General features: G+C 40.8%; 1 long non-coding RNA gene across 1 annotated transcript in view; it reads left to right on the top strand.

The window, feature by feature from the left end:
- Positions 1–18805, top strand: part of LOC125754493 (uncharacterized) — a 76181-nt gene extending 57376 nt beyond the window's left edge. The window contains exon 2 of the long non-coding RNA XR_007408860.1: positions 18507–18805. This is a non-coding gene — a long non-coding RNA (uncharacterized LOC125754493). The remainder of the gene's footprint in view (positions 1–18506) is intronic.
- The last annotated feature ends 4309 nt before the right edge of the window (positions 18806–23114 follow it).

The raw sequence follows: 23114 nt of genomic DNA, 5'->3' as shown, positions 1-23114 counted from the left end.
TCCGAGCCTCAGTATCCCCCATTGGCCAAATAACATTGGATTAGGTGGTCTCTAAGAATATTTTGAGCCGTGTGATTGGATAGAGTTGGGAAAACACAGAAAAAGCCAGTATCCATGCTGGGAAGGAAGTGGGAGATAGAGGTGGGAAGGAAGGTGTGATACCTTTGAAAGGCCCCCATCTTTCATCTCCATCCTTTCCCCTTCTTCCCCTCCTTTCCACTCTCAAGGTTAATGGGCTCCTTGCCTGGCCTCTACTCTGCCCGGTGCCGATGTTTCCTGGCATCATGCTTGGCAGGCACCCGTTGGAGTAGAACAGAAGGGGCATCACTGAGCAGAGCAGATGAGGATAGAGGTCACAGACCTCGACGTGGTGCTGGGCTGCGCCAGGCCAGACTCAGAGGGCAATGTGTGTCCCGGCCAGAGCCAGGAAGTGGCAGAGGCAAGCCAAACGAACACCCTAGGTCCCTCTGGACTCCAACCAGCACTGGAAATTTTCACGAATGCTAAATCCACTTGCTACTTGACAGGAAAACTGACCCTTGAGCCATCTTTCCTCCAGCAGTCCCAATTTGTTTTTCCAGTGACCACTGCGATCTGCCCTCGGGCTCATGGAGCTAAATTGACCCCCTTGTTGAACCCCCAGAGGCACTCGCATGCACACAGGAGGGAAATCACGTGACCACAAACACCCACACTCTCCCATAGGCCAAAACACATTTGTGTGCCTCCTGGAGTCACCCCCAAAATAAATTTCTGGTCATTGAAATTTAAAAAGAACCGAGAAAATTCCAAAGCAGAGTTTCCTGCCATTTGAACACCTAAATTCAAGACCCACCCTCATTCTAGTTCATCATCCTTATCATCATTTTGGAGAGCAAACTCATTAAGGTGACGATAAATTTATTTTGGCATTTCAGATTTTATTGTCTAAGAATTTCCATGTAATCCATCCATTTCTGTGATCCAACGAAATCATCTGGCAGAGACTGGGAAGATGTGTACAAGTATGTACCGACTTTCTGGATCGCTGTTACTGCTACTTATGGTTATCAAGAAGGACAGGGAAGCCCAGGTGGCTCAGCTGTTTAACGTCACCTTCAATCCCGGGGAGAGATCCTGGAAACCAGGGATCGAGTCCCACATTGGGCTCCCTGCATGGAGCCTGCTTCTCCCTCTGCCTGTGTCTCTGCCTCTCTCTCTCTCTCTCTCATTCTCTCTCTCTCTCTGTCTCTCATGAATAAATAAATAAAATCTTTAAAAAAAATAATGACAAACAGGAGGATTGTGCTTGAACACAAAAAGTGGTAGGGAGAACACCAGGCTTGGATTCAGAAGCCCCAGTTCAAGTCCTCCTTACCAGCTATGTGGTTTAAGCAGTGTAATCCCTTTGAACTTCAGTTACCTCCTTGGGAAAACTGGAATAACAAAATCCAAGTAAAAGATTTAAAATGAAGTTTAAGAGAAACAACAGAGGTGTGAGTACCTGGCACACACAGACATTCGGTCACCTGTAAATCAACTACGATTCAACCACGCTCAGTAGAGTTAATTAATCTCAAGGCTTGGAAAACCTAAATAACCATATTTTCCTCCTTGGTCCTGGTGATAAGTATCGTTCAAGATGACATCTGTGAAGCGTTGCAGAATTTTGGTGTGTTCCACGAGTAACCAAATCAAGATGAAAGCATATGGTTTTTATATTGCAGGGATTACTAATTTTTCAAGAAATTAGCAGGCAATAAAATAATTTGGGTATGAGGCAATGCTCAGATTTCAGATAATGAATGCAGCCAATTAACCAGAATAATTCAGTCTCACTGACACAATCATTTCCATGTAAGGAGCCACACCTGCCAAACTCAGAAAAACAGATCCTTTGTGACTTTTTCCTGGAGCTCTAGCATTGAAGAGCTGCCACGGGGAAAGGAAATGCCCTTTTCAATTCTCTTTAATTCCTTTGACCCATATTCATCAAGATACTGAACATTTTCAGAATGGCTGGACTTCCTCCCTCATTCTCTCCCCTAGTCACTCTGCTACCTAGAGGCTACTGAATGGGACACGACAAAGTGCACTTTTCTCTGAGACGCCAACTGGGCTTTCCTTTGAATTCGATGCCCAACAATGTTTGCAGCCTTAATTCTTTAGTCTCCCATTTAAAGTCACAATTAAAAGAATGTTTTGGGATGATTTCACCCTGGTTGCAGAAGCTTCTGACTAGATAGCCATAGAGGCACTCATGGGGCTGCACTCTCCCTGCAGCCAGGCTCCTGGATGGACTGGGCTATGGCCGGACAGGAACAAAGGTCACTGGAGGAATATGTGTGGGGTTTCTTCGTAATTGTCGGGCCCTTCACACCTAGAAAATTGGGGTTGCTCTACCCTTCTGCATCAGCAAGAGGCGTTAAGCCCCTTTTCAACTTCCTTTCTGCCTCTTGGCTCCCTTAGAAAGACAATCCAGTTATTATCCCTTGACAGAGCTGGATCTGATCAGGAAATCATTTTTTAAAGAGACCGATGAAGTGCTGTGAGGGATAGAGATATCTCCTTCAAGGAAACCCTTCAGTCTTCCTGAATACAAAGAGAGATGGGAAATTCTTTTCTCAGTGAAGTTTTCCTTTTTATTTATTTATTTTTTTGAGTTGGCACAGAAGTATCTTTCTTTAATGAACATGCATGTAGTTTAATTTTCCAGAAAGGAGCATAGTTTACCTGAAATTTTTTTTATTTTTGAATTGGTTCTGTGTACAAAACCTAAATATAAACTAGATAGAGGCATCTCAGAACTTTCAAACATTTACTAAACCTCATTGTTCTGAATGATACCATTTTTGGGGACTTGAGTAGATATATGTCACCTCCCAACTTTGTAATCCTAGATCAACTACCTCAAATGTCATAGGACCTAGACCCTCTAATGATGGATGGGATCCAATAAGACTTTTGTTTGTAGTTCTTATAGTTAAAACATACAAACAGAAAACCAACTTGAGAATCCACATGGGGTTATCCAATCTGGCAACCTGTGTCCTTTATTTGGAGAATACAGCTAATATTTAATGTAATTACTGATATAGTTGAGTTTATATCTGCCTTTCTTTTTCTTTTTTTTTTTTTTTTTTTTGCTATTTGGCTCATCTGTTTTCTGTTTTGTTTTTTTTATGGGTTTTACCCTTTCTTGCCTTATCCTAAATTGAAAATATATTATTACTATTCCATTTTTTCTTCTGTGAACATATTTTTCTTTTTTTTAATAAATGTATTTTTTATTGGTTTTCAATTTGCCAACATACAGAATAACACCCAGTGGTCATCCTGTCAAGTGCCCACCTCAGTGCCCGCCACCCAGTCACCCCTACCCCCCACCCACATCCCCTTCCACCACCCCTAGTTTGTTTCCTAGAGTTAGGAGTCTTTCATGTTCTGTCCCCCTTTCTGATATTTCCCACTTATTTTTTCTCCTTTCCCCTTTATTCCCTTTCACTATTTTTTATATTCCCCAAGTGAATGAGACCATATAATGTTTGTCCTTCTCGGATTTTTCTATTATTTTTTAGTAATTATCCTAGGATTACAACATGCAGCCTTGATTTGTTATGGTCAAACAGATTATTACCTCGACCACTTCCTCAACATTGCTAGAACCTTCTGATTTTATCACTTCCCTTGTAAAGCATTATTTTTGTCATTAATTTTAGTTTTATGTATATTTTAAATATAAAATATTGTAATTACTGTTCTGAAGATAATATTATTTTAGTTTTGCCCATATGTTTACATTTTCCAGTGTTCTTGACTTCTCCTAAGGTTCAGTTTTTATCTGAGATGATCTTTCTTTTGCTAAATTAATTTTTTTTTTTTTGTATTTCCTGTACTGCAAATATAGTAATGCAAACTCTGGTATTTTTTTTTCTGGAAAAATGTTTATCTTTCAGTTTACAGTGTATTTCCACTGGTTATAGATTTCTGTTAGATATTTACATTCTTTCAGTACTTTAGCTGTCTCTTATCCCCTTATTGTCTCCTGGCTTTCATTGTTTCTTCTGCAAAGTTAGCTGTCTGTCTTATTGATGCTCTTTAGAAGGTACATATCTTTTTTTTTATTCTGAGTATTATTACGATTTTTCTCTCTGCCTTTGATTTTCAGCAGTTTGGCCATTTTGTGTTGGACATGTTTTGTTTTGTGTTTATCTTGCTTGGGTTTCTTTTTTAAAAATATTTTATTTATTTATTCATGAGAGACATAGAGAAAGAGGCAGACACAGGGAGAAGCAGGCTCCTTGCGGGAAGCCAGATTCAGGACTCAGTCCCAGGACCCCAGGATCATGACCTGAGCCAAAGGCAGATGCCCAACCACTGAGCTGCCCAGGCATCCCTCTTGCTTGGGTTTCGCTGAACTTTTCAAATCTGTGTCCTTTATTAGTTTTTGAAAATTCTTGGCCATTATTTCTTCTAATATTGCTCTTGGCCACTTTCTCTTTTTACTTCTTCAGGAATGTCAATCATACCTATGTTAATCTTTTGGCATATTCCACATGCCTCCTCCAGTCTTTGTATTTTTCCCCCTCCCTCAACCTCAGTTTAGACACAGCAAAACACTTGAATCAAAAACATCTTACCTGTTATTGAGCCCATTTATTGAATTCTTAATTTCAGACATTTGCACCTTTAAATGCCTACCTGACCCCTTTAAGAAAATATAGATTCATATTGCCTATGAAATTTCTGCATACTTCCAACTCTCCTGTCTATCGTTTCCTCTATTTTCTTAAAATATTGTGTTTATAGGCATACCTCATCTTGTCACACTTTGCTTTATTGTGCTTTGCAGGTATTGTTTTTTTTTGTTTTGTTTTGTTTTGTTTTGTTTTACAAATTGGAGATTCATGGTAACCTTGCATCAATTGAATCTATTGGTACCATTTTTCTAACAACATTTGCTTACTTCATGTGTCTGTGTCACATTTTAGTAATTCTCACATTTCTAATATTTTCATTATTATTATTTCTACTTTGGTAATCTGTGATCAATGATTTCAACTCACTGGAAGCTCAGATGATGGGGAGCATTTTTAGTAATAAAATTTTTTTAAATTAAGGTAGGTACTTTTTAAGACACAATGTTATTGCACACTTAATAGACCATAGTAGAAAGTAAACTTAAATTTTATATGTACTGGAAAACCGAAAAATTCATTTGACTTGCTTTATTGTGATATTTGCTTTATTGTGGTGGTATGAAACTAAACACACAAGGTTTTTGAGGTATGCTTGTATTTCAAAGCCCTTAACTGCTAACTCCAACATCTGAATTATCTCTGGATCTGTTTCTATTATAGAATGTAGGTTGTGTATAAAACAACCACAGATGCTCTGAATGAAATTAACTTCTACCCAAGAAAGACCCACCTTTCCTCTATTAGGTAGAAAAGACAAGTCACTGATCTCAGAACAGTCAGGAATGGAGCTTGGTCCGGGATGGGTTGCAGTTATAAAACTCAATTCACTTCTGATTTTCTTTTGTCAGTTATGAATCCAGGCTTTTGATTGAAAGCCTAAGTCCCAGAATACTATGGAGATTTGGTTCTGACCTTCACAGATTTTTAGCCTTGCTCTTTAGCCCTGTCCCCACATAACTTAACAATTTGGTGATATCTTGAGGCAGGGTTCCTCCCTTGTGGTCTTTGTTTCCTCTGCACCATGTGTGAAATTTCACTTGTCCTCTTTAAAGCTTTCTGCTTAGTTCTCCAGGCTTCCTTACAGACTCACAACTTAGTAAATGTTCCATGCAGCCATGCCTTTGAAACCTAAATTTTCTAACAGATAACTTCTGCTCCATACGACTGTCAAAATCTTTTTATTATTATTATTATTATTCTTTTCCCTTTCCTTCTGTAAATGTTCTCTATCTTGGAAAAGGCAACTCTCATCCTACCACTAAACTTGTCAAATGCCCCCTTTGAAAAAAAGTGAATGATGCTGATTGTATCACCTTAAAATAATTTCTTCTCTCTGGCATTTTAGTTGTTCCAGTACTTATTGCTTCCACAGATCATTCATCCTTTAAAACTGTGACTTCTTTGGTAATTTTTCTGGATTTCTCTGTCTGTGGCAGTAGGAACAATGACCTACTGTGATCTACTGCATTCTTCCCAGAAGACTTTTTGGGAGATTTTTTTCCCAAAAAAAATCATAATTTTCTGAACCATGCCCTCATTGGCTGATTCTAACCATTGTCAATTTTTTATTATAATGAAACATGGGTGCAATAGCATATGAATAAACTCAAGACAGAACTTGCCCTTTTTTTAAGTCCTCCAATCTTTCAAAATTATAAATCTGTTATTTTGGTAGGCACCCAATCAAAATTTAATGCCAGTTTTCTTTCTAAGAACCTGAACATCTATTTAATAGCTAATATAAATTGTAAGATAAATTTGGAATTTTAATACTCAACAACTGAATATTTTGCTTCTAACAGCTTGCAAGAAAATCTCTCTAGAATAATGTGACTATCAGCAACTCTTTTGGACTTTTTATCTATATTTGACACCTATAACAGACACCATTAATAGGGAAAACTACATGATATAGATCCTTCTATGATGTTTTTGATATTGAACATATATCCTTACATCTTAACACAACTATAAAAATAAGTGTTGGGTAAAACTATCTGACAGATTATAGAATACATTCGAGGGCTCTAAAGTATATTGTGTTCTGGTTTCTCTTATTTTTAGCCTACTATTTGATTAAATGAAATAATCTTCAGATGAACAAGACACATGTGCTGATGCAATAAAGAGTAGAGAGTAAATTATGATTTTATACACTGATAATATGGTTTCATTGTCACAAATCAGAGATGATCTTGACAGTTGGATCTAGCCCTTAGTATAGAAAGTTAAGTTCAATATCAGCACTGGCCACATTTTTTTCAAATTTCAGTGGGTTTCTATCAACTTACTCCAAATGGAAAACTAAATTATTTAATTTAGAGAGATGTATTTAGCAGTTATTTCAACATAGTAGATTCTCTAGGAGTCCAGGCACCCCAAATTGGTCATTCCTTAGAAGCATTATTGAGGCTTTAATTTTTTTTTTTTTAACAGAGAAGTGGAGCAACTGGTTGGAACTTTTTTCAGTGGTAACTAACCTTGGCAAAAGCTCCAAAATGAAGCACTTTGAGAAATCAATTGAGCTCTTTTGTGTGCTGGAATCTTATCCAAAGTGCCTTTGAGGAGATGGCAGATGGCAGGCAAAAGGCCTAGGGAGGCTGCTCAACCTTCCCATCAAGACTTGGAATATATGCATCTGCTCTCAGATACTTCCACGAACACTAACTATTCAGTCCTCATCAAGTTCAACCTTGAATTGTCTGCTATTTGACATAATGGAAACTTGACGGACAAGAGAGATTTTAAAATCTGTTTGGTTCAAGTTTGACTTATCTGGGAGAATGGGCATTCTAAGGCTTTAAAAATTGTTTGTTTAATTAATAAAAATTATGTCACTTATGCTCTGCGATGCCATAAAGAACTCAGGAGCACATATGAACTCTTTGCTATATTTATGCTAGCGCTTTGGTCTATATATCTGTTTTCTTCCTTGTCGTGGTCTGATTTTTCTACTTTTCCATTTTTCTTTGTTCTTATTTAACCTTTACTTCATTGAGTATATTTGTGCTATAAGCTACATCAAGTCTTTTTGAGCATGAGGCAGCATATAAATACATATATAAGTTGAATGTAAATTTCCTTGAATCTGTGGTATCTTCACAGCTCTGTGACTCTTGTCAGTTTTGACGGATGTTCAAATGATACAAGTATCTACTAACTCTAATCATAACTCTAGTGGGAACTATCTGGATAAATTCTCCCTTTGAATGATTAAGAAGAGGTCATACATTTTTCTGAGCTTTTAGTTCTCCCAGGGCTTCTTTACTTCTGTCAGGATTTGAAATTATGAGCACTATGATTTTGAAATTGCATAATCCTATTTAATATAGTCACCAAATCTATCATCTATCTATCTATCTATCTATCTATCTATCTATCTATCTATCATAATCATCTATCTATTATCCATCTATCATCTATTTATCTATCTATCTATCTATCTATCTATCTATCTATCATCTATCATCATCATCATCCATCTATCTATCATATCAAATCTGGAGCCAAGATAGATCTGGTGAACCAGGAAGCAGAAACTGGGGGATAATCATTCCCTCAGGACTTTATTTGCATGAAGACCCTTCAAAATGACACCGGAAGGGGAATGTAAAATAACAGCAAAACTCTAGAACACTTAGCTGCTACTTCCCTGCACTTCTATGAGATGAGTACTGACCCAGATATAGAAAGAAAGTGTTAGTAGGAATTGAAAGTGCTGTTCTGGTTGAGCCTTTTTTCCATGATGAAATGTGGGATGTTCAAAGTGATCCTTGAAAACTAGATGTTCAGGGATCCCTGGGTGGCGCAGCGGTTTGGCGCCTGCCTTTGGCCCAGGGCGCGATCCTGGAGACCCGGGATCGAATCCCACGTCGGGCTCCCGGTGCATGGAGCCTGCTTCTCCTTCTGCCTATGTCTCTGCCTCTCTCTCTCTCTCTCTCTCTCTCTGTGTGACTATCATAAATAAATAAAAATTTAAAAAAAAAAAAGAAAAAGAAAACTAGATGTTCAAATTCACTACAGAATTAAACACTAGGACAAACCTGTGCAAGGTCTACCACTTGGTGAAGGAGAGAGCACAACAGTAGCATAGCAGGGGACTAGAGGAGCAGCGTTTTCACCAGGGCACCCCCACAGCAGCAGAAGTGGGCAAGCACTTCCCTTGCAAGACCTGTGAGTACCACTTTGCCACAAGGAGATAAGAAGAGACAAGAATTTGAGCATAGGTCAAAGCATGGATGAAAGCAATAGGAAATAACTGGTTTCTGAGTGCAGATGAGACTCTACTAATACCTCTTAGAAACTGTTAGGGGAAGACTTCAAGACTCTGCTAATGCCTCATAGAAACTGCTAGGGGAGACCACAGCAGGTGTGAGAAGTCAGTGCAGTGTTACTAATGTCATTGGTGAGAGTTAGAGCAAAGATGTCTGGTGTTCTCTCTGCCCAGGATTTTGGCCAATCAAATATTAACCCTGAGACTTGAGTCAAATGGGATCAGAACAACAGCTTTGCTGTCCAGATGACAAGGCTTCCTGGAAACTATTTTGGGGATGCAGATTAAGTAGGAGGCCAAAAGTGGGATTCCTATTCTCACATTTTAAACTGAACTAATTGGCTTCCACTATGACTGCCTCTCCCCCATTCTCACCCAGCCACTGGTAGAGAAGCAAGAAAAGAGAGAGAAAAAATCTTATCACTTATCTACTTAATGTGTAAATGAGTGCAAGGCAAGCCCACTACAAATGGGAAAGAGAAAGAGCTTCTTGGTTTTGAAGCCAAGTCACCTTACCTAGTAGCTCAGGGAGGGTGATCTACTGGCAATCAGAGCCTCACCAACTAGAGAATGACTCTTCTTCTTTAAGAGGAGAGCTAGTAAGGGCTAAGAAAGACTCAAAAGGTGACAAGAGTTCCTTTCTCTGTGGGTCAAGACAATCACTTGGTTAGAAAAAGAGAAGGCTTCCTTCATGTATGAATGCTACCTCACTGAGCCCATTGGCTGGTGGGACCTGGCCACATCTGGGTTATATGCAGACAAAGGCAGGCCTTTGTCACAGAGTATCTACAGATATGTCTATGGGGACAGTGGTTACAAGACAGGTACAAGATCAAGAAGGCAATGGGTGGCCTAACTGTGAACAATTATCCAGTGGTGCTATAGATCTGTCTGCTATAACCAAGGCCACGTGGCCAGTATTGGAAGGTGTGACCTGTGCTTTTTACCTGTTGCTCCCCTTCATTGAGCTGTAGCCTTTCAGGCTTTTAGTCAGTCTTTTGTGGTGAAGTTGTCTGAACTGTCAATACAACCAATTCACAGAGGCAGTTCTTCAAAGTCATCTTATGGGGATGGTAATGGACAAGAGCCTTTTGAGGACACCCTGTAAGGGCAAAGGCACAGAAGTATATGTAATGAGGTGTAGGTAAGGGAGAGCTACGAGTACAGTACCATATGTTCTGGATGTTTGTGATATACACATGCCTTGAAAAATCCCCAGTCTACGTCAGTGCTTTTGCTTGTAAGTGTCCCCGTCTCTCTTGTAACAAAGCCCTACTGAGAAACATGCACTTCAGATTCAGTTTGAATCACATCAACTGACACTGTGATACAGGGGCAAAGGACAGAGCTAGATAGTGATTCAGATTCATGCCCCCAAAACATTACAGATTATGCTTGTAACTCGTGTCTTTCAGGGTCATTGGCAAATAGACACAACTAGAGACTGTAGGTTGGTAAGTGATGAGAGTTGTTGGAGATGGGAAATGAGTTGGGAGGATGCGATAGCATGTGAGGTCAGCACGGAGGGCAGATATCAGTCCACTCTCTTTCCAGAGGAAAGCCTTATCCTGAGACAATGTGGAGTCAGGAGAGACCTTGAGGCAGAGCCCTGCCAGGACCATGTCCATGAGCTGTGTGAGGTGAGCTCTGAGCCTGGCAAGGTAGAGGATGCATACAATCAAGGCAAAATGTTTCAGTATTTTAATGATTCCAAATTATATATTCCACAGTACTTCTTTCTTTGAAATTATTTACTATTATCTTGTGGACTATTTGCACAACACCATTCACTTGCTAAAATTAGAACAATTGGATAAGGTACTAAGTGTTGTTTTGCCTATTTGAAATCCCAAAAGTAAATCTGGCAAATAATGCCACAAAATGGCCCAGGTGTTTATTTCGTTGCTGCCATCGTCCCTTGTTTTTTATTTTTATTTTATTTTATTTTATTTTATTTTATTTTATTTTTTTATTTTATTTTATTTTATTTTATTTTATTTTATTTTATTTTAATTTTTTCCTGTTTATCTTTATTTCTTCCTTGGTTTGGTTTGGCTTAGTGGTGTGATGCTGGTATTCAAATTTATAAAGCTGTTTCATGGCCTTCTACTTTTCACGTGGAATCCATCCAGTGGGCGGCCTGCCCCAGTAGCCAGTGAGGCCCCTGAGTCCTGTCTTCTGCATCTCATAGTATCTATCTTCTGTTCAGGAGAGTTAAGTGTTAACCTTGTCCTGAATGCATTTGCCTTTCAGGAAGATTGATGGGAGTTCAGCCCGCAGCAGATAAACTCATCTGGGAGGGGCAGGCCAGAACTAAGCTGTGTCAACACAGCCTAAGGGCCAAGGAGAACCAAATTGATTACCCGGGTTATGTTCACCCTCCTCCTAGGTCCCCCTGCATTTTCAAATCTAATATAATGTGATGTCTGTATAAAAGTGGAGGGGGAGTTGCTTGTGTGGCTCAGTTGGTTAAGCTTCTGACTTTGGCTTAGGTCATATTCTCAGGGTCCTGGGATGGAGTTCCACGTTGGGCTCTGTGCTCAGTGGGGAATCTGCTTCTTCCTTTCCTTTGCCCTCTGCCTCTCCCCTGCTCGTACTCTCTATCCCTCTCAAATAAAGAAATAAAATCTTTTTTAAAAAGTAGAGAGAGAGAGAGAGCACAAACTTATGGAGGACTGTTTTAAGTGCTAGTCTTATGAAATGCTAAAATGTACCTAGAAATTCAGCAAAATGGACACACTTGAGTTTCCAAGGAAGAACACCTCAAGGCATTGTGAAGGTTGGAGGAGGGATGCAGGTACAGATAGATGATGTCCTTTCCCTCAATTCCTTTCCAAGGAGGGTGAAACTGTTGAGGATGAGATACACTTTTACTAAAAGAGGGTTACACAAACTGTTTTGCAATAGAGGCAGAGGGCCTCCCCAAGGTCACCCATCCTTTCCTCAGTCAGCAAATGACTATCATCTCAAATAAATTATAAAATAAATATTCAAAGGAAGGCACCCAAAGTATTATGCTGCCAGGGACATCTGTATGGAATTGCATCTCCAGGATCTTTTCTGCCTGGAGACCTTCTTCTGGCTTCTGACATGGATGGGGGTGGTGTTCAGATGGATCTGCTTTCACCTTCTGTGTAGTAATGGTCTCTGCAAGGTGATCGTGGCTTTAAAACTCCTCCTCCAAGATGCCCTTAGTTGCCAACATTTGGAAAGTTTCTTCTCAACATTTCCCCTGGGATTTCCTCCTCTCTCTTAAGGGTCTCTCTGTTTAAATGATGCAGTGGTAGGGTCAACACCTTCAGGGAGGTTTCTGGCTCTCCCTGATTTAACAGCAGTGAGAAGAGCCATTCGCTTGCTGTGAGACTTGAAATGAGCCACTTCTTGGGCCTCCATGTTCTCTTTACAGATGCATTACTATCTCAAGCTATCAAATTTAATTCCCTCATTCACCCAGTCTTGCAGGATTGTCATATAAGATACATGATGCTGACCTATTAAGTAAACATTAGCTCTTGTTAACACTACCGTCACTGCTAATGCCAATAATAATGAGGATAATAGTGTTATTTTGCCAGCATTATAGGAATTAGAAAATACTACAGGACTATGACTTAGTAGTCATATACATATATTTGCATCAGAAAATAGTGCTATCTGCCCCCCTTTACACCTCCTGTCAATATAACTTTATGAATCGTTGCTATGGATGAAATGTTTGTGTCCTTCCCAAAATTCATATGTTGAAACCCTAATCCCCAGTATGAAGGTGTTTGGAGATAAGGCATCCAGGAGGAAATCAGGTCATGAGGATGAAACCCTCACGATGAGATGAGTACCCTTATAAGAGATATGAGCTGACTTTGCTTCCCAATCTGCTATCTAACGTGTGAGAACAAAAGGGGAAGATGGTCATCTGCAAACCAGACAAAGTGCCTGCACCAGACACCAGATCTCCACTGGCACTTTGATCTTGGCCTTCCCAGCCTCCTGAACTATGAGAAATAAATGTCTGTTGTCTAAGCTTCCCAGTCCATGATAATAAGCCAAACTGACTAAAATGATGGTCATGTGCTATAGGAGGTCATGCAGTAAGATTTCTGGCTGATCTCAGGGTCCGCAGCACGGATGCCACAGGCAGTCCTTCTCCCCAAGTCCTCCTTCCTTACCCTCTGCTATAGAAGAATTTTCTTCTGTGGTTCAGTGCTCATGGTAGATGGATATGGGTGACCCCTTACCCTCATGTCCATGGATATACAGAGGGAAGATTGTTGTCCCCCCTCACGTCTGCTAGATTGGAGTGTTCCCAGCTGAGGACAAATGACACTACAGGAGAATGAAACTCCTGAGAAAGAACTTGCTCTAAGTGACAGGGCAGTCTGAACTTAACAACTAGACTCAGCCCCGAGGTCTAGATCATGAGAAGGAGGTAGGGAAAAGGGGCACAATGTGCTGCCTGCACTGGAACTTCCAGATCCAAATGGGCACATGTGTCCTATGAACACAGGCCAGGTGAGTGATACAGTTATTTCAGTATAAACACTGCCCCGTGTTGATGCTCAAGCAGCCAAGTGCAACACAAAGGGGCATTGTCCTTCTCATTGCACAAGGTCCATAAGGAGGACTCTAGCTTTGCCATCTCAGGTCATCATCATTTGATACGGCCGGCCTCCTGAGTAACTGCCACCTGGGCCTCTAGTTTCAGAGTCTTGGCTTGAAGGGAGCAGCTATGCTCCTTGCTTATAGGAGATCGGCTAGGATTGATTTGCAGTCATGGAATATTCTCTGGGATAGTAGACCAGAGGAATCTTGGAATGAGCTAGACATTCTAACTAAGAAAGGCTATATGGTTTCAGAGCATGTTAGCTTGGGCATAAAAATGTGTGAGATCTAATTAGTTAGTACTTGCTATTTGAAGAGTTCTATTGCACAAGGTGACCAGTTCCCTAGTTTGACTGAGGGACTGAGGGTTTCTCAGGACCTGAAACTTTCCACTTTAATAAATAAATAAATAAATAAATAAATAAATAAATAAATATCCATGTACATAGATATAAACATAACAATAAAAATAACCAGACTATATGTGAGACGGTGCAACAGTCGCTGTGGGAAGGCTCATCCTCCTTTTCACTTGTCATGTCTTGGACTTCACTCATATTAAGGAAACATTCACCCAGATTTTCAGGTGGCTTAGACCAGAGAGCTAACCTGCAGAGGGAGGTGAGCTATTCAAGAGCCGAGCTGGAGGAAAGAAGGATTCCCAACGGCAAAGAATAGGACTTGTTGTGCAAAGTCTCCACCACCTGGAACTGCCCCCCTACCATGCATCTCCACCGGCACAACTTTCCTTCCTCTCGCCAGGATATGTTAGAATGGATTCTTTCCAAAAAGGAAAAAACAGAGCCCCCAACAGAAACAGATCTCCATTCAGGGAAAGGAATGCTTTCTAAAATTTTCTATATTGCCCCATTCAGAAGCCCTCCAGGAGGCAGGCTGATTCTCTCCCTTGCAGAAACTGTTACTATGAGGCTTTAATGCGGGACCCTAAAAAACTCCCATTTTCAAATTGAACAGTTTATCTTGTAGGTGGGATTTTGTTTTCTTTTCATGCTGGACCTAAATTTGGCATCCTATGGAAGTTTTATTGCACAGCATTACTTGAGACCTCAGCCAAATCTCCCAGTTCAAGAATGGCAGCTGGGAAAAGTTGAATGAATGGGCTATTTTTTCTTTATTTCTTTCCTTCCCTTAACTCCATATGTTTCTCAATTTCTGGCTCATAAATTTAATTAAATAAATATTTTTAAACACAGAAGATGGAGAATGTGAGAACTTGGTAAATATGAAATGAGATTCTAAGTCTATGGGTGTCCATTTGGAAGCTAGTGCTATGTATTTAGGGAGATAGGTATTGCAAAGCCTTCATAGGGAAGATGAATTGGGATCTCTCTGAAAAAGAAAGATTTTGGCATTGAAACATATAGATAGAGAAGACATGGGAATATGGAGAGCTTGAGGAGGTAAACCTCTTACTATAAACTTGCAAATATATTTTTGGGAAAAGGGGTATTTCTATAATCTATTTTTTTGGATTAACTTCTAGGGTGTTTCCTAGAGACATGGGTTAACTCCTGCAGCAGTATCAGAGCCCCAGGAAGAGATTTGAGCTTATTTTGGAGATAATTGAAACAAGGCTTCAGGGCAATGTCTCAAAGGGATACTCAGGAGGGGAAATAAGCCTGTGCTCCAATCTGATGCTAAAGGAAGAACTAATTCAAGTATTCTTTGACTATATGTGCTCAGGCCAAACAATGAAAGAAGTCTAAGCCATTGTTGTGCTTATAGAATGAGATTTGCTTTTCACAGAGGCATGGATTAGCAATTTTGAAACTAATCTGTATGAATTTTAGTAATGATAAAATAAGTAAATGTAGTAAAAATAATGTGACCCAGTGTCCTTATTTCCAGGACAGGAAGTAACATGGTGAGGAGAACAGATGAATGAATCCAGTGGTGTTGGATTGGAATTGGAGCTCTCAGTGGGAACCCATGGCATTTATTACAGAGGGAGATGGAGGCAAAGACAGAGACAGAGACAGAGATGGATGTGGAAATAAATAAATAAATATATATATATATATATATATATATATATATATATATATGGGTGTAGATATGTTTGTGTGTGTGTATATATGCATCTGTTTCCTAGCTCTGTCCTCTTAAGGAGCATAAAGCCAATAAATCCCCGTAGTAATAAGCACATCTCACTTTCAGATCTTGGTTTCTAAATACCATTCTTTACTAAAAGGAATTCAGGTTCTTTGAAGAAATTGCTAATTCCATGGCTAGAAGGAAAGTAAAAGATGAGTCTAGAATATCTTTGTGTTTCATGAAGTAAGAATATGCTCCATGAATGAAGAAGAAAAGTCAAAAAGAATACAGAAGCAGCTTAAAAGAGCTTCCCCTGGGAAGCTTTGGAACAGTTTGGACATCAAAGTAAATTATGATAGTGAAGGATTATGGTCTGTTGAATAAAACAAGAGTCCACTAACTGAACTTAAATGAGCAACAGAAGAGAAAGCTCTTCCTTACATTAGAGAGTCAACTAATAAATATAGAAGGGATGATGAAAATAGAAATCACTATTTGGCAACTATGGCGGACAGAATGGAGAGCATGTCTGTAGACAGTAAGCCCTTTTAAACTTGTTTGTAGGATCTCACTGAGCTTGCTGACTAACCTTTGAGAGGCAAAGTATTTGAATTTTGCAGCACTGACTATATAAATCTAGACAGAGACACGTCTTGCTGTTTAATAAGACTTGTGTTAAAAGCCTACCATTTCGGATGATGTGCTGGGTGTGGAGTCAGGCACCTCCCCTGCCAGGGACACTGGTGATTTTGCCCCATGTTCAGACTGGTTTCAAGTTGAAGACAAGTGCAAAAGGCCCTCCATAGCCTCACCAAGCCTGTTGGGTTGGAGGGACTGTGCTCCACTCACAGGGAGCAAAACACATCTTTGTATCTTTGTATCTCCTATGGGGCTTTGAGCAGTGTGGTGCACATGGAGAGACCTAATAAATGCTTATTTTTTTAATTTTTATTTTTTATTTATGATAGAGAGAGAGAGAGAGGCAGAGACACAGGCAGAGGGAGAAGCAGGCTCTATGCACCAGGAGCCTGATGTGGGATTCGATCCCGGGACTCCAGGATCGTGCCCTGGGCCAAAGGCAGGTGCCAAACCACTGCGCCACCCAGGGATCCCCAATAAATGCTTATTGAGTGAACACATGGACAAATACATAAAATCATGGGTAAAGTCAGAGTTAAGTCTTCAATTAGTTATTGATAAACCTTAAAAAGAAAAAAAAGTTTCAATTTAATTATACTCCAATAGTAAAATTTATTCTTTTGGAGCCTGAAGACATTCACAATCTCTGTATCTCTATTCTTTAAAAATCTAAGTTCCCCTGCATTTATGAATGACAGAGTGTGCTGTGTGAAATACAGCCTTTGTTAATGCTTCCTGAATTTGAACATTATGTCGCTTTTTGATTCCTTTCACTTGGGATTCCAAATGAGCTCAAGTGGATTTGCTGGGGTCCTTGGATAGCTGGGAAGCAAGGCGATAAGGCACACACACACACTGTACACAAGCACACGTAGGCCAACAACATAAACAGACACCTAACTAGAAACAGCTGTTCAGAGCTATTTAGTAAAATGTTGAGTAGCTGGAACCAGCAGGATTGGGTGGGAATGAGTTCAAACTCCCCCCATGAGGCCTTCCTAAGGCTTTGCAGGAGGGCAAGAACAAGGTCTGGGAAGTGGAGAAATGGAATGGCTCATCCTGTCCTCAGTGTCTCAGTCCCTGCTGACTTTCCAGTTCTGCTCACCCTTGCAATATTACACACTTTTATTTATGTAACATTCAGGCAGAAAGCAGCCTGAAGTACTCTGGGGTTATTAATAAAGAAGAAATACAAATCAGATCTGAACAAAGGAGAAAGAAGCCTCAGATATCTGAATGGGGAATAGGAAGGATGTCACATTTGACTTTACCTGGCCTCTTTCTGGCTCAGGAAAGTCGTGGATAGATGGTAAAATTTACAGCGCATGGCTGAGTGGCAAAAATTTCAGCATTTAAGTCTGAGTTCCTGGCATGAGTATAATATTTGCACTCTCCCCAACTCCCTGTTTCCAAAGGAATCTGGTCCATCACTCAATAACATCTCCTCAGGCTCCTCCATGTTCTGAAGTGGGATGGTAGCAAAGTCATGTCTTTATTAGAGGTGAGAAATTTAGATTATTTTCAGTTAAAATGCTGTCTTCTGAGGAACAATATATAGTAGAATCACAGCTTTCAAAAATTGGAAGGATCTTGGAAACCGTATAGTCTAAGCTTCTATCACAGAGGAGATAACTGAAACATGGAAGGAGGAAGGAATTTTCCCAAAGTTTCAGAAAGACTAAGCTGACTTGGCATTGTGAACAAGAGCTAAAATCCCAATTCCAACCCTAAAAAGATTAGGTGGCACACATCACCGTCCATCTCTGAACTGAATCCTCTTTCTTTCTCATCTTCTTCAGCTGTCATCCAAAAATATCCAGCTTGATCGCTCATCTTAGTCATCTGTTGCTCCAGAGCCAAATAAAATTCTCGTTTAGCAGCTACAGGAAGCAATTCCTATTCTGTCCAATTGCCTCAGGGTAGTCAAGACTCTGGATCTGACACGAGGGATTCCAGTAAAGTTTTGAACAATGGTGGCATTGTTGGAAAGACGTGTTATTCCCAAAACGCATGAGTTGTAATTGCGTGTTACGGTGGTTAAGTTCGGAGTTTGAATATTGGCTCTGCCACATTATAGAAGGATAAATTTGGACAAGCTCTGTACTGCCTACCTCATAGGATTAAATAATATAATGTGTATAAAGCACTTAGTACTGTTTTTATTATGTTAAAATAATCATCATTTATTTAAAATGTAGTAATACTCCTTTATCACTTACGCTTCTAGAATAAATCTAAGTCAATATTTTGTTAACTTTCAGACACCGATATGCATGGGAGTTTGTCTTCTGGCATCAAAGCCATGTGAAGAGACCCAAGCTGGCCTGCTGGAGGGCAGGAGACATGGAGTGCTGTGGCCCCATGGCCCTGATGGGCAGCTCAGCAGCTGTCAGATCATGTGAGCAGGACCATCTTCAATCATCCAGCCTGCAGCTGACCCTCCAACTGATTATATATGCATAAGCAAACTCAGGCAAGGTTAACTGACTAGGCCTAGGCCAGAAGAACTGCTCTGCTGACCCAGAGAATTGTGATTTAAATAAATGACTGTTGATTTAAATCAGTAGTTTTTGAGATCGTTTGTTATGTGGCCCAAACTAACAGATACAGCGCCTTGATGTGTTCATGCCCCCAAATGAATGAGAGATGATCTATGTAAAGAAGACGCCAAGAAGTCTCCCTAAGGAGAATTCTTTTTTTCAGCAGACAGGGTAGTTTTACGTGGAGTTATCCCCACACTCTCTCTTGGCCCCTCCTTTTCTGGTGAGGAGAGTAGTCTGTGATCCCAGAATGGAGACTGTTGGTTGGGTGTGGTGGGGGACCAGGGTACGACCTGGCCTCATTAACACCAAGCTCTAACCAGCTGAGCCAATCGGCCTGTCCCTGTCCTTCTGGAAACTTTTACCACCCACTGTCTCCCAGACCAGAGCACTCCACCCATTAGTCTTCCCTGAGAAACAAAGATGCGTGCAAGCACGTAGTGGAAATGCCAGGCAATGAAACTTGGCAGACTCTTGTTTCCCAGTACTCTGTGTTGGGGTTCCATGAGGGCAGATTTGCCACATTGGAGTCACAGGTGCCAGGAAGGCCTTGCTCCTGGCTACAACAGTCTCCTGTGGGGGTGTCTCTAGAAAGAGAAATCCACTTACTCAATAAACTCATTCTTACCTTCCCAGTCTTTTTTGGGAAAAAGGTTCTTACTCATGTTGTTATTTTAATCTATTTTATCCTAATCCTAAGCCATTTCAGGTTCCAATTTTATTAGCACTGAATACTTCAAAGAAAAAGATCTGTTGTCTTGAATGTGTCAGTCAAACCCTAAGATCCTCTTCTTTTTACCAGCATGCAAGGGTAAGCGGAGAACTAAAAATTACATCCTCACACAGGTCAGTTTTACATGGTCTAATTCACTATTGCATGGTTCACCTACTTCTACTCTTGTTTCCCTGGGCTCTTAAAGGTAATGGCATATATCAGAGCGTGATTTTGGCAAGAGCTCCAGGACCTACCTTCTCTGCCCTAACACACTCATGCCTTCAACTCTTAGATCCTAGACACTCTGACTGCCATTTGATGAGTTTGCCAACTATCTCAGCTTTCCCACCTGGTTTGGTTTCTATGCATTCATATCTCTGAATTTAGCTTTCCCTGTTCTGTAAGTGAGAAGCCCCTGCTCTTGACCTTAGTCTCATGGAGCATCACTCCATCTTGGCCAGGACCCACCAGTACTCCTCAATCTGTGACAATCTGGGGACAGTCCCTACCATCTTATCCTCAATCAGTCCGCCTTTCCAAAATCAGTATCTCTAAACTATTATGAATGCTTTAACGTCCACCATTAGAGAATCTTTGTTTTAAGTCAATAGCCAGAAAACTTTTTTTTTTTATTCAGGGCATAATAAATATTTTAGGCTTCACATGCCACATTTGGTCTCTTTCTTTTCTTTTTTCAACCATTTAATAAGGCAAACACCATTCTTTGTTTGAGGACTGTAATAAACAGTTGTGAGCTAGGTTTGGCCCATGGTTTGCCTTAACCTTTCGATTCAGGCAAAGTCTACTTTTAAAACACAAATATGACTGGAAATGGTAAGTGAGCAACTAACAGCTCAGTGTGAATTAGTTCATTTTCCTTCTTTCAAGTTCCAACTGGACGAAACAAGTTTTGAAGAGGGGAGGAGGGAGGTAGGGATGCTTCGGCCAATCCTGTTGTACAGTCAACAGGAAGAATAGAAATCCTGGAGGCTTGAGCAAGGAGGAGGGAAGAAAAGGACACCAAGTCAAAGTATTCTATCATGTGTTGACGGGGCTAGGGGTGGTGTTCAAGGTATGTCAAAACTGGTAAGGTGTGGGCACTGACCACAAGAGTAGGATGTCAGGCAGCCTTTGTGCTGCAACAAGAACTAGAGGTTCCTGCTTCACTGAGCATTAGTGCTCTGGCTGCTAAATCATACACGGAGAGGTCCAGACTCATCTTGGTAGTGGGGCTGGGAGGTGAGAGGGAGTGTGGATTACAAGGCCTAAAATTCTGTGCTGCTTTGACATCTTTGAGCCTCACAGGGCTCCAAAGGCCTACCCATGAGTTCCTCTGTTCTCACCAGATGCTCCACACTCAGGAGGAAAGGCTCCCCACCTGGCTAGTTCCTCTATCAGCTAGACCAAGTGCACTGTGCCAGGTCTCAACCTAATAGGCTTTAGTTCCCTGCCAGTCCACAAAAGTATTCAAGTAAACCAATTGCATCCTCCTGTGGGAACCAGGGGGCACCTGCTCTCTTGTTACTAAAAAGCCTGCTGTGCATAGGTCCTGCTTATTCAGCTTATCCCCAAGAGCAGCTTTCTGGTGGTCATGTAAGGCATGCCTGTCCTTCTCTGGGCTGTGAGTGTATGTGACTAACACACTGCTGTGAATTTTATCTCCCCAGTGTTGGGTGTTATGCGTTCAGCCATCCCAGGCTATTTTGCGTGTTTATTGAGGGAAGAGAGAGGGGGCTTGGGAATGGATCTGTCCCTCACAAGTGGGTGAATAAGAGATGATCAGAACAGGGTGTCACTCTGGATCCTTTGGACAGTGAGTATTTACCAATTTACCAACCAGAAAAGAAGCATTTTAAGTTTAACAACCAGTATTTGAACAACGGATAGGGTTATAATGTATTTGGATCCCTGCTACTCCCCTCCTTTAGATTTTCTTATTGGACAATGTCACTCTCTAATTAAGGAGACTGTGAACTGATCCCAGTACTTTAGAGGTGACCTGGCCAGAATAGATTAGAGAGGCTATCACATTGTGTTCAAAAGTGTACTTTTCTAAACAGCTCTGCAAGGAAGAAACTCTTAGGCTCCCAACTCATTGGGAGTACAATTTTTGTGTTATTAGGACTTGGAGGAAATAAGGTAGAAATGGTGAGTGGGGTCATCATGGAATCTCAGGACCAGAACTGAACTCGCAGTCATCTGGTGCAGTCCCTTCATTATTCAAATAAGGACACTGAAGCTCAGGGAGGGGAAGTGATCTAAACAAAGTCACCATGGAGGTTGGGAGAGGAACAGCAAAGAGGAAACAGGAAGGGAGAAGGCAGGTATGAAACAGCAAGATAGGAATGATGTCGTAGGGATCCCTGGGTGGCGCAGCGGTTTGGCGCCTGCCTTTGGCCCAGGGACCCTGGAGATGCAGGATCGAATTCCACATCGGGCTCCCGGTGCATGGAGCCTGCTTCTCCCTCTGCCTATGTCTCTGCCTCTCTCTCTCTCTCTCTCTCTCTCTCATAAATAAATAAAAATTAAAAAAAAAGGAACGATGTTGTATGTAGTTTATGGTTGCCCAAGAATGAGGAAGTGAAATTAGAGCCCCTCAATGAAAAACTTGTCAACTGCTTGCCTTCTAGTACCCAGAAGCAATTGTTTCAAAAAATACAAGTAGAACTTGCAATTAAAAATATTGATACCATTGCCATTATTAGCCAAATTTCAGACATACTTATGTTAACTTACTTGACACCGTTACCTACACTGTGAGATAGGCAAGATGCAACTCTGATTTTTATCAACATCATACTCCATACTCCAACATCATACATCCTATGACTTTATCTCCAGTCACACAGCAGGGAGATTCTGACTCCAGGTTTCCCATTAAAGCAATTCCCCATTTTATGCAGGGGAAACTTTATCCTTACTGGATGTGTCTCACTCTTTTAAGTCAGTAGGTTGCTCTATTGTAATGAAATCCAGGGGCTTTTACTGAAAGCAGGTCCTAGACTGTAAGTGAAAGCAGGCATCATGAAGAGCTCTCCCAATTAAGAACTAGAAGAGGCAGATTCTTGCCAAGGCTTTGGCACTGACCAGCTGTGTGATCTTGGACACATCATGCCTGTCAACATAAAACAAGGAATCTGGACCAGGTGATGTCTGAGATGCCATCCAGTCCTACCATCCTGAGGCTTGTGATGGTCAGATGGATTTTACTTCCCAGTCAGCTGGTGAATGGATCTGGTCCCAGAGGGAAGCACTCACAGAAAGGCTGTAGGTGGAGCTGTCTCGTTAAGGCACTTCGGAACCCAGAAGAGTCTCACTTCCTCTCAGAAGTTGCAGTGAGTGAGCAGGGTGAGCCCTGGAGTATTTTTCTCTAGGGTCATCCAAACAATAGGCCTTTAAGATCTGTGAAAAATCACAACATTTAATTATGATATGGGCAAACCTGGAGGGAAAACAGACATTTCCCATCTGTTATTTATGGAAATGTACGTTGGTGCCACCGCATTGAAAGCCACTTCATAGTGTCCTTCATAGGATCTCAGGCAATATCCATCAAAAGGACAAACACACATCCTTCCTACCCAGCAATTCATCATCCAGGAATTTATCTGACA

Source organism: Canis lupus, chromosome 37, assembly GCF_003254725.2.
Source record: "Canis lupus dingo isolate Sandy chromosome 37, ASM325472v2, whole genome shotgun sequence".
NCBI classification, from domain to species: domain Eukaryota; kingdom Metazoa; phylum Chordata; class Mammalia; order Carnivora; family Canidae; genus Canis; species Canis lupus.
The sequence above is the reverse complement of the archived record's forward strand: the minus strand, read 5'-3'. Positions and strand labels throughout refer to the sequence as shown.